An 11,831-nucleotide genomic window follows, 5' to 3' on the forward strand; every position below is an offset into this window, starting at 1 on the left:
GTCATTGTCCAACTCTCTGATGCATAACAAGTGATTAATGACATCATGATAGATAGAGAAAATATTGAAGTTGTCAACAATTTTATCTTACTTGGATCCACAATCAACGCCCTTTATATTAGCAGTCAGGAGATCAGGAAACATTCTGCACTGGGAAAATCTTCAGTCAGGGACCTTGCCAAATTACTGAAGATGTATCCTATCTCCATACCTTTTCAACCTATATGCACAACAGGTTATACAGGATGCTGGGCTGTATAATGAGAAGTATGGCATCAGGATCAGAGGAAGATTCAACAACAATTTGCATTATGCAGATGACACAATCCTGCTTGCTGAAACTGAGGAGGACCTGAAGTGCTTGCTTCAGAAGGTCAGGGACTGCAGCCTTCAATATGGATTGAGGATCAATATCAAGAAAACAAAGATTCTCACTATTGGTCCTATTGGCAGCATCATGATGGATGGTGAAGAGATTGAGATTGCTCACAGCTTTAGTTTGCTTGGCTCCACAGTCAACACTCTTGGCACCAGCAGCCATGAAATTATAAGATGTATTATGATGGGGAAAGTCTGCTATTAGAGACCTCTCCAAAGTAGAAGAGCAATGATGTCACTCTGTAGACTAAGGTGCACCTGATCCATGCCATGGTCTTTACAATCAATTGCTATGCATCAGAGAGCTGGACAATGACTAGGAAGGATAGAAGAATTTATGCCTTTGAGCTATGGTGTTTGAGGAGAGTATTGAATATACCATGGACTGCTAAGAAAATTAACCAGTTCATCCTGGAGAGGGTTTAACCAGGCTGCTCTTTGGAAGCAAGGATTCTGAAGCTTCATCTAACATACTTTGGACATGTTACAAGAAGGGACCAATCCTTGGAGAAGGACATCATGCTTGGGAGAAGGACATCATGCTTGGGTGGTGGGACAGCGCAGGAGAGAAAGACCCTCTATGAGGTGGATTGATTCAGTGACTGGGGTTAATGGGGGTAGGTGTGTCAGAGAAAGTGAGATGTCACAGGAAAGAGCAGGGTTTAGTGCTCTTATACATAGGTCACTATGAGAACAATAGCAACAAGGTGCACCTGATTCAGATTATGGTCTTTTCAATCACTTGCTATGCATCTGAGAGCTGGGCAATAAATAAGGATGACAGAAGAGGAATGAATGCCTTTGGTCTGTGGGTGTTAGAGAATAGTACTGAATATCCCATGGACTTCCAAAAGAACAAACAAATCTGTCATGAAGAAAGGACAACCAGAGTGCTCCTTGGAGACAATGATGGTAAAGCTTCATCTTAATGTACTTAGGCATGTTTCTAGGACAGGCTATTCCTTGGATAAGGATATCATGCTTGGAAAAGTAGACAGTCAGCAAAAGAAAGGAAGACCCTCAACCAGATGGATTGACACAGAGACTGCTGCAATAATGAGCTTTAATGTGCCACAAATTGTGAGGATGGCACAGGATAGAACAAGGGTCAGGTCTGTTGTCTATAGGGTCTATACTCAAATCTATCTAACAACATCAAAAACTGAAGGCCTGCTACCTACAATCCACTGGTAAGAAAATGCATCGTAGGAACTGAACTCCAGAAATTCACAATCTCTTGCCTTTATTCTCTTCTATAAACGTGAAATCTGAGGGAGTTGAGGTAGAGTCATGTGCTTTTCAACTTCCCTAGAGTTTTGGTGATTGTAAAACTCTGTAAATAATGAACAAAGAAGTTAGTCCCACTTTCATATTTCTAGAGTATCTCAGCAGTAAGATAGATTCTCTGAAGACTTCATTCTGTTTTCCTCCCTTTTCTGTCTATCATATATCACCTTGTTCACTTTATTACCAATTCCTGGAAGAGGTTGAAGATGAGTCACTGCTGACACAATTAAAGAAATATTCAAAGCCATTGTTGTCAAGTTGAAGACGACTCAAGCAGCTGGCTCTCCAGTTAACTTTTAGAGACTGTAAATTGCATGGGAAGAGATTGTCCATCTTTCTCCTTTGGAGCAGCTGCTGTATTTGAACTGAAAGAGAGGGACTGTCTTTGACTTGGCAACACAACTTCCTAAGGACTATATCAGCAGAGCTCCCAAGAGAGAGTGAAGAGGAGTCACTACCGCCCCAGTGGAAAGTGGCATAACACGGCAAACAGAACACACACATCTTAGAGAAAGTGCAGCCGGGGTGTTCCTTAGAGGTGAGGATGGTGAAGCTTCGTCTCACACACTTTAGGTGTGTTGCTGTTGCCAGGGGGGTTTCAGAGGTAGTTAATAATACATAAGGAGACTTCCCATTCTTCTCCCATGAAGCAGCTGGTGGATTTGAACTGTGGGCCTTTGGAATTGCAGCACAGTTTCTTACCACTAGGCTACCAAAACTATTCCTTGGAAAGGGATATGACCTATGCTTCTTGGATGGTCAGTAAAAGAGAGGCCAACCCTCAATTAGATGGATTAACATAACGTCTGCAAAGGTGGGCTCAGGTATGTCAGAGATGATGAGATGTCACAGGTTAGGACAGGGCTCAGCTCTGTTGCTCAGAGGATCTCTAAGAGTCATACTCCACTTGATGGCAACCTAACAACAACAACACAGATCAGCTGCTATGGTTCAGGACCATGAACAGCTCCATAGGCTTCTCATAGGCCTAAAAGACCTATTGACAAGATGTTGATTCTAACTCATAGTGGCCCTAACAGGACAGAGTGAACTATCCTTCAGGGTTCCCAAGGCAGAATCAGACTGTCTCATTGTTCTCCTGGGAAGCAGTCGGTGTGTTTAAACCACTGACTTTGTACTTAGCAGCTGATTACTTAATCACATTGCCACTAGGGTGTCTACGACCCAGATACATAAATCCTATTAGGCTTATCACTTCTATGCAGAGTAACTCTGAGGGGAAGAGACTTCTTGCCTCTCATAAGTTTGATCTATCCTACTTACAGTACTATGCGTCAGAGAGCTAAACAGTGAACAAGGATGACGTAAGAGAAATTGATATATTTGAGCTGTGTTGTTGGAGAAGAGCACTGAATGTTCCATGAGCTTCCAAAAAAAGAAACAGATATGTGTTGGAGAAACTGCAGCCAGAGTGTTCTTTAGAGGCAATTGTGGCAAAGCTGCTCATAAACTTTGGACATGTTGCTAGGAAAGGCTATTCCTTGGAGAAGGACACAGTGCTTGGAAAGTTTACAGGAGAAGAGAAAACAACTTCAACGAGATGGATTGACACAGTAACTACTGCAGTGGGCTCAAGTACGTCAAGATAAGCCTGGCATAAGACAAGGTTCAGATCTGTTGTTCACAGGCTCACAGTGAGTCATTCTGGACCCAACGGCAGCTAACAACACGATGACAATAACTGGCAGTGCTTTGTTTGGTTGTACGTAGAGTTTGCTATGAGTTAGAACCAACTCAGGGGCACTGAACAACAAGTTCAATGGCAGGATCTTCACGAGCACGGGTGTTGTGAATTGTCACAGCCCTCCTCTCCAGGCACATTGCCACCACATGGATTTTGACTCAGTGTAACCCTGTATGTGACAGTACAGAACTACTCTGTAGGACTTAATTGGCTATAATCTCTAAGCAGGTCACCAAACCACCAACCTTTCAGTTGGTAGTTGAATACGAGCCATTGTGTCATTCAGAGGCTGTTGTTGTTGTTGTAATGTGCCATTGAGTTGCCTGCGACTCGTAGCAATGCTAGGTACTTCAGCTCTGAACCCTGCTCTATCCTGAGCGAACCTTATTATCTCTGACACACCTACCCTCATTACCCCAGTCACTGTGTCAATCCATCTCATCGAGGGTCTTCCCTTTCTTGTGCTGTCCCTCCACCCTCCCAAGCATGATGCTCCTCTCCAAGGACTGGTCCTTCCTTGCAACATGTCCAGATGAAGCCAACATGTCAGATGAAGCCTCAGAATCCTTGCCTCCAAGGTGCAGCCTGGTTTCACCCTCTCCAGGATGAACCTGTTTGTTCTCCTAGCAATCCATGGTATATTCAGTACTCTTCTCCAGCACCCCAGCTCAAAGGCATCAATTCTTCTTCTATCATCCCTAGTCATTGTCTGGCTTTCTGATGCATAGCACATAATTGCAAAGACTATGGCACTTAGAAACTAATAGGCCTAAAAACCCTAAAATATCTAGGAGAGTTTTTCTTATGGAGAAATGAAAGGTCTGACTGTATGTTTCTGGAGAAAGCAGATATAAAAACCAGGTAAACAAAGACCAAGCCCCTCCTAGAATGTGTCATCATGTTTCCAAGTCACCTTTGACACTGAAGTCAGTGACAGTGAGTCCAGGAAAGACAAGGACCTTGATGAGGAAATCCAGCACCAAGCTCAAAATATAGCTGACTTTCTCTGCTGAATATCCTTAAGACTCCTTAAGACTCTGCCTGGGTACCAAAGAACTGCTATTTTTGGCTTCTAAGAGCACAAACCCTTAGTGGACACTTCTTCCTCACTCAAAGCCTGGAATGACACACAGTCTAGATGATGTCTTTTGCTCCCTCTCTCTAGTCTTCCTTTCCTCCTGACTAGCCTTGGGTCTCACCCCATCATAGCCTCCCAAATCTGCTTCACCAGAATGCAAAGAGAGTAAATTCATGTTGTTTACAGCACTCAGTCTGTGGGAACGTAAATAGGAAATAGAAATTACAACAATAGAATTACACTTTGAGTAGGAAACCAAAGCATCTAGTGAAATAGAACTGCTACACTCAACAAAGAGCAGGAGTGATCCAAAATCTTAGGTGTGAAGTGATGAGTTACTAAAACTGATGGCTCAGGGCTATGGTCTGGGGGGCAGAAGAAGGGACATCAAAATCTACTGGGGCATAGCATAGTTCTCAAAGACAATATTCCACATCCTACTTTGATAAGTAGCAACTAGCGTCTTAAGAACTTGTGAGAGGTACAACTATTGACCTCTCCACATCCAGAGCAAAGGCAGTTGTGGTTTTTGTGGTGGTGGTTGTTGCTAGGTACCATCAAGTACAATTCATGGCAATGGATAGTCATACAAACAGCCAACCTGAACCCTGGCCTATCCTGTGCCACCTTTATTTTCTCTGAAACACTCAAGTCGGTTGCTGAAGACACTTTGTCAAACCATCTCATTGAAGTCTCCCTCTGCTTCGCTGACCCATCTTCCCAAGCATGATGTCCCTCTCCAATGAATAGCTTCACCTCGCTGTATGTCCAAAGTATGAGAGACAAAGCTTCATCATCTTCGTCTCCAAGGAGCACTCTAGTTGCACCCTTTCCAAAATATACCTGTTCTCTTGGCAGTCCAGGGGATGTTCAGTACTCTTCTCCAGCACTACAACTAGAAGGCATCAATTCTGTCATTCTTACTCATCGTCCAGCTCTCCAGTGAATAACAGGTAATGGAGAAGACCACAGCCTGAATTAGACACACCTTAGTCTTTAAATTTACATCACTGCTGTTCAGCATTCTGGAGAGGTCCCTGAGAGTGGACTTGTCCCGTGCAATATGTCTCCTGATTTCCTGACTGCTGGTACCAAGGGTATTGACTGCTGACACAACCAAGATGAAATCTTGAGCTTCAATCTTTTCTCCATCTATCATAATGTTGACTGTTAGGTCCTGTGGTGAGGTTCTTTGTTTTCTTGGTGTTGAGATGTAATCCATACCAAAGGCTTGAGTCCTTGACCTGCAACAAATGCCTCAAGCCCTCCTCATTTCCAACAAGCAAGGTGTGTCATCTGCATAACGCAGGTTATTGATGAATCTTCTTCCAATCTTGATGTCACATTCTTCCTCATAGAGTCCAGTTCTTGAATTATTTGCTCAGCATACAGATTGACAACAAAGGAAAGAGAAGAAAGTCAAACATGCGTGGAATACTAATGGAAGACAAACAACTAATGAATCACACACACACAGCCTTCATGACCTTGAGGCCAACACTATCGTCCTTGTTATGTGCTGTTAAGTTGGAACCAACTCATAGATGACCCTTCAGTGGGTTTTTAGAGGCTATAAATCACCTCTGAAAGGATTTCGGTGAAGGAGGAGAGTGTACAAATTTCTCCCTCGGAGCAGCTGATGGATTCAAACCGCCTGCTCCTTACCACTAGGTCACGGGGCTCCTTCTACTGCTCATGGTGTGAGCCTGACCAGTGTTGAGGCTCAACTGTGACTGAAGCATGGAGGGGATCATGAGAAGGTACAGAGCAGGGCACAGTGTCAATCTGTTGTTCGTAGGGTCGTTGTGAGTCTACATCAACTTGACAGCATATAACAACAACTAAAAGTAAATAATTACACCAGACATGTCTGTAGTCCCTATAATGACCAAGCATATGGGATCAGGGGGGAGCATTTGTTCCCAGGATAAATTCAGTCAGCAAAACGGGCTAGGAAAGAAGGAAGGCTGGATGCAGTATAGACACTTCAGGGAGGACATGAGGGGAATGCATCTGCATTCTGAGAATTGCAAGCAACATGATGAATCAAAATGCATATGAATGGAAAACCAATTTGTTCCACAAGAGTTCGCCAAGATAGCAGGGAAAAGTTTTTAAACCCATATGCAATATACACATACACACATGTCTTCCTAGAGCACAAAACATGATTTTTCAACTGAAAAATCTAAAAATTAAATTAAGGAGTGTTATTGAGATTCAATTAATGAGCCTGGAGATTGTATATAGGACATAGCTCAGAAAAGGAGAGGGTATGCAGGAAAAACATGGAGAAAAAGAATTACTAAGAGAGAGAGAGAGATGTCATTCGTGATGGAAAAGAGACTGAACAGATCCAGGGGATCTAATGGAAAAATAATAGCTGTTCCAAAAGGAGACAAAACAGGAACAGATGGAGAAGAGATTATAATTAAATGCTAGAAGAAAATTTCCCTGAGCGGGGCAAATGCATGCGTCAACTGACTAAAAAGGTTCTTTGGATTCCATCTGGGCTGATGACAAAAGCCACACATCAGAGCATATCCTGATTAAATACACAGGCTTTAAAGATAGAATGTGTAGTTTTCCAAGCAGAAAAGACATGGGTCTCTCTTACAAGATGCAGTTTATGCTTCACATCAGAAACCAATATATGGTGTTTTCACTCCCAGAAGACCTCAGTGCTGCAGTTAAGGAGTGCAGGTGGAAGCAGTTCCTGGACCATTACACTTTAATAATTTGTGTGCAGAATGTTTGCCTTCCCACTCTGCAAGCTAGAGGTCTTGGTTTTCAAAAGAGGAATGCATCTTCCAGATTACATGATTCTAATTTCATTGACTTGGATGTTGAGATTATGACTTGGCCGTTTGGGTCTATATGCCACTAAACCAAGAAGGAACAAAAGGGGTTACTTTGCTGCTGGAGATGATTGAGCATGGTTATCAAGAGGAAATTAGTGCAGGCAGAGAATGCTTTTGTATTCTTCTGAATACTTTCATGCTTAATAAACATAATCAACAGAAAAGTACAGCAACTTTAAAAAAGAAAAAAACAGCAAAACAAAGAAAAAGAAACCAGGACCACTAGGAACCCAGATATTATTCCAAGAATGGAAATTAAAGATGAAATTCAGATTAAAGGAAAAGTTGTTAAGTTGTTACTGATTGCCGTCGAGTCGAGCACAACTCTTAGAACCCTATGAACAAAAGATCTGAATCCTATTCTATAACTATTTTCATTTCTCTAAATTCATAGAGAAGCATATTGTTTAGGAAGTAGATGTTACTCCTGCTTCCAAGCCTGTCTTGATCTGAGAGCACCACCAAACGTTGTCCACCATAGATAACCATTATGACATTTGACACACTAGTGGTACAGTGTTCAATATCAAAGCAATCCCAAGTAACCTCAGTAGAGCTTATTGACAGAAGTGTTCTACTACTTAGGAGAATGTTCATTCGAAACACAATTAAAACCAGGGCCAAGGGCCACAGGCCCAAGGGCCCTTTTCAATACCCAGGCCTGTGTCTGAGGCCTTGAAAGGCTCTTAAAAAGAGGCTTCCAGGCAACAGCTCATTGTTAGCCAAATCCAGCAGTTCCAGTCGTCTCACACACAGTTGTGAGGGAAATAAAAACAGCCAAACAGTCCACACCCGAACTTTAACCAAAACAAGAAGAATCTACCTTTCAAAATCCAAAATCCAACAGCTTCACACATGAGAGTAAAGGAAAAAAGAAAGGGGGACAAACAAAAACTCCTCCAAGCAGTTGAGAGCAGACTACATAGATGGGGAGTGGAAGACGAACTTCTGAATGTCAGCTACAACTTGCTAGGAAATACTGTGCTAATACTGTAGCAAATACTGTGGTAGCAGTGAATATTTTCTTCTCTGCTTTTTTGTATGTGTGTTTGTGTTAATATAAACAATTTTTGCTGGGGATTAACTTTCCAATTTAGTATTCAGATAGCAGAATGTTTGTATAGAGCTGTGAGTATATCTGAGGGGTTATTAACATTGCCCAGGTGGATGCAATGACTCAGGACCTCCCTTTTGGAATAAGAGAGTTGGAATGAGAATGGCTTTATTTGCATGAAGGACGTTACATCCTATTTAGAGCAAACTTACTGTATTGTATGAAGTCAAATGTGGATTTAAATGTGCTGAGATGCCAAAGAGATGGATTTGGTCACTTTTACAACGTGGTTGTCTACCAGCTCTATTCTGACCCTCAGAGTAATGTCTCTTTGTGCTTTACTAACTATGCGAAGGCATTTGACTGTGTGGACCATAACAAACAATGGCTAAAATTGAGAAGAATGGGAATCCCAGAGCACTTAATAGTGTTCAGGCAAAACCTATACCTAGTCCAAGAGGCGGTTGTCTGAACAAAGCAAGGGAGCCCTTCTTGTTGTTGTTGTTGTTGTTGATTACCATCAAGTCGGGCACAACTCATTGATACCCTATGAACAAAAGGCCTGAAGCCTTTCTATCTTCATTTATCAAAGTTCATAGAGTTTCCAGAGGCATATTGTTTACGAAGTGGATGCCACTCCTGCTTCTAAACCTGTCTTAAACTGGGAGCTCCACCAAACACTGTCCAACATGGGTAATCATTGTGGCATTTGACACCCCAATGGCACAAGGTTCAGTATCACAGCAAACTCAGGTCACCACAGTAAAGCATATTGACAGAAGAGTACTGTGCCACTTGGAAGAGTGTTCCTCCAAAATATAATAACAACCAACTTTAAATACAAAGGCCCTCTCCAAGATCTTGTTGACTCTAAAGAAGAGGTTTAAATAAAAAACAACAAATATGGTATGTTATTGTTGTTATGTGCCATTAGGCCACCTGCAATGTATAGTGACCCTATGTATAGCAGCTCTGAACCCTTCCCTGTCCTGAGCCAGTCTCACTAATTCTGACACACCAACATCCATTAACCCCAGATACTGTATCAATCCATTTCATCCAGGGTCTTCCTCTCCTGTACTGTCCCTCCACCCTTCTGAGCATGATGTCCTTCTCCAAGGACTGGTCTCTCCTGGTAACGTTCCCAAAGTATGTGAGGAAGAGCTTCAAAATCGTTGCCTCCAAGGAGAGATTTGATTTCACCCTCTCCAAGACAGACCAATTTGTTTCCTTGACAGTCCATGATATATTCAAGACTCTTCACCAGCACCACAACTCAAAGGCATCTATTCTTCTTCTGTCATCCTTAGTCTTTGTTCAACTCTCTGAAGCATAATAGGTAATTGAGAAGACCATGGCCTGGGTTAGGTGCACCTCTAGTTTAAAATTAAGAAAGGCATGCCTCAGTATTGTATCCTTTCTCCGTACCTATGCAGTCTGTTTGCTGAGCAAATCATCCAAGGAGCTGAACTCTGTGAAGAAGGATGTGGCATCAGGATCAGAGGAAGACTCATCAGCAACCTGTGTAATGCAGATGACACAATCTTGTTTGTTGAAAATGTGGAGGACTTGAAGCACTTGCTGAAGAAGATCAAACACAATAGTCTTCAATATGGACTACATCTCAGCATCAAGAAAACAAAAATTCCCACCACTAGACTTGTAGGTTACATCATGATACATGGAGAAAAGATTGAAACTGTAAATGACTTCATCTTACTTAGAGGCATAATCAATACACACAATACCAGCAGTGAGGAAATCAGGAAATGTATTGTACTGGGAAAGTCTGCAGTCAGGGACCTCTCAAAAATTACTGAGGAGCAACGATGTCAGTTTGAGGACTAAGGTGAGCCTGATTCAGACCAAGAGCTTTTCAATCACTTGCTATGCACCTGGGAGTCAAACAATGAATAAGAATGACAGAAGAAGAATTGATGCCTTTGAGCTGTGGTGTACTGGGAAGAGCACAGAATATCTCATGAAGTGACTAAAGAATGAACAGATATGTTTTGCAGAACGTGCAGCTAGAGTGCTACTTGAAGGTATAGATGATGACATTCGTCTCACATACTTCAATCATGTTGTCAGGAGGGGTTATTCTTGGAGAGGGACATCATACTTGAAAAGGCGGAGGGTTGGCGGAGAAGAGGAAGACCCTTAGCCAGGTGGATTGAAAGTGCTTGAGTATATCAGAAATCATGAGGGTGGCATAGAGTTCAGATCTGTTGTCTGTAGGGTCACTATGGGTCATACTCAGGTATCCAATAATACACCCTGCTTTGTGATCCAGGGACACCACAGCACAGTTCAGCTTTGTCATCTCAGACTTTGCCAGTAGGGGGCGCTAAGGGAACAAGAGGAAAGTGCAGCAATGAATGAATAGAAATCCAAAATCTCTGTAAATGTTCATTAAAATTATTTTTTAAAAAAAAAGGAACAAGAGAAGAGAAGAGGAAGAAGACTGGCTGCTTTCCACGTGCTTCCTCTTGAGTTGCTGTGGCTTCCTGTCCAGTTGCTGTCCCTGTGACTATCACCTAGCTTCTTCACGCCACCAATAGCAGTTCATTCCTGACCCAGCAGCTGAATCTGGCTTGCAGGCTTTCTAGTATGTGTGAGACCAGACTCATTATCTTCACATACACATCCCAGGAAACACCAGCAGGTGCTTTCTGCTCCAAAGTTCAGTCTGACTGTGCGTCCCCCTCCTCCAAGCTCAGCTCTGACCATGATGCCATCCTTACAGATCTGAGTTTCACCCTCTTGAGGGTTCTCCTTTAAGTCACTAAGTTTTAATAACTCCTGTTTCATCCTTCTGTTTCCTCAATCCTCAAAACAATAGTTACATTCTAAAGTTCCTATCTCCAGAGTGTAGAATTATCTTTCTATTATCTTAATAAGCTAGCACCTTTGTTCCTGATTAAAAATTGTTAGGTGCTAATGAATCAATTACAACTCATGGCAGTCATCGGCTTATTTAACAGTTGTTGTTGTTGTTGTTTGTCATCAAGTTGCCTGTGATTCAACAACTCTGAAGCCTGCTCTATTCTGAGCCGCTCCCACTGACTCTGTTTCACCTATCCCCAGTCACTGTGTCAATCTACCTAATCTGGGGTCTTCCTCTCCTGAGGTGTCTCTCTACCCTTCCCAGCATGATGTCCTTCTCCAAGGACTGGCCTTCCTGGCCATGTGCCCAAAGTATGTGAGACAGAGCTTTAAAATCCTTGCCTCCAAGGAGCAGCTTGGTTTCACCCTTTCTAGGACAGATCTGTTTGTTCTCGTGGTGGTCTATCATGGTAAGTTCAAGAATCTTCTCCAGCACCACAACTCAAAGACACTGATTCTTCTTCTGCCATCCTTAGTAATTGTCCAGCTTTCTGTATACTCCTTCTATCTTCTTGTAATGCTTCCTGAATGATTCAATATGCTGCACATAGCATTCTTAAGCAATTGTAATTCGTGGCTTGA

This window comes from Elephantulus edwardii, unplaced genomic scaffold, assembly GCF_000299155.1.
Source record: "Elephantulus edwardii isolate Elephantulus edwardi_28Jun2011 unplaced genomic scaffold, EleEdw1.0 scaffold00086, whole genome shotgun sequence".
NCBI lineage: Eukaryota > Metazoa > Chordata > Mammalia > Macroscelidea > Macroscelididae > Elephantulus > Elephantulus edwardii.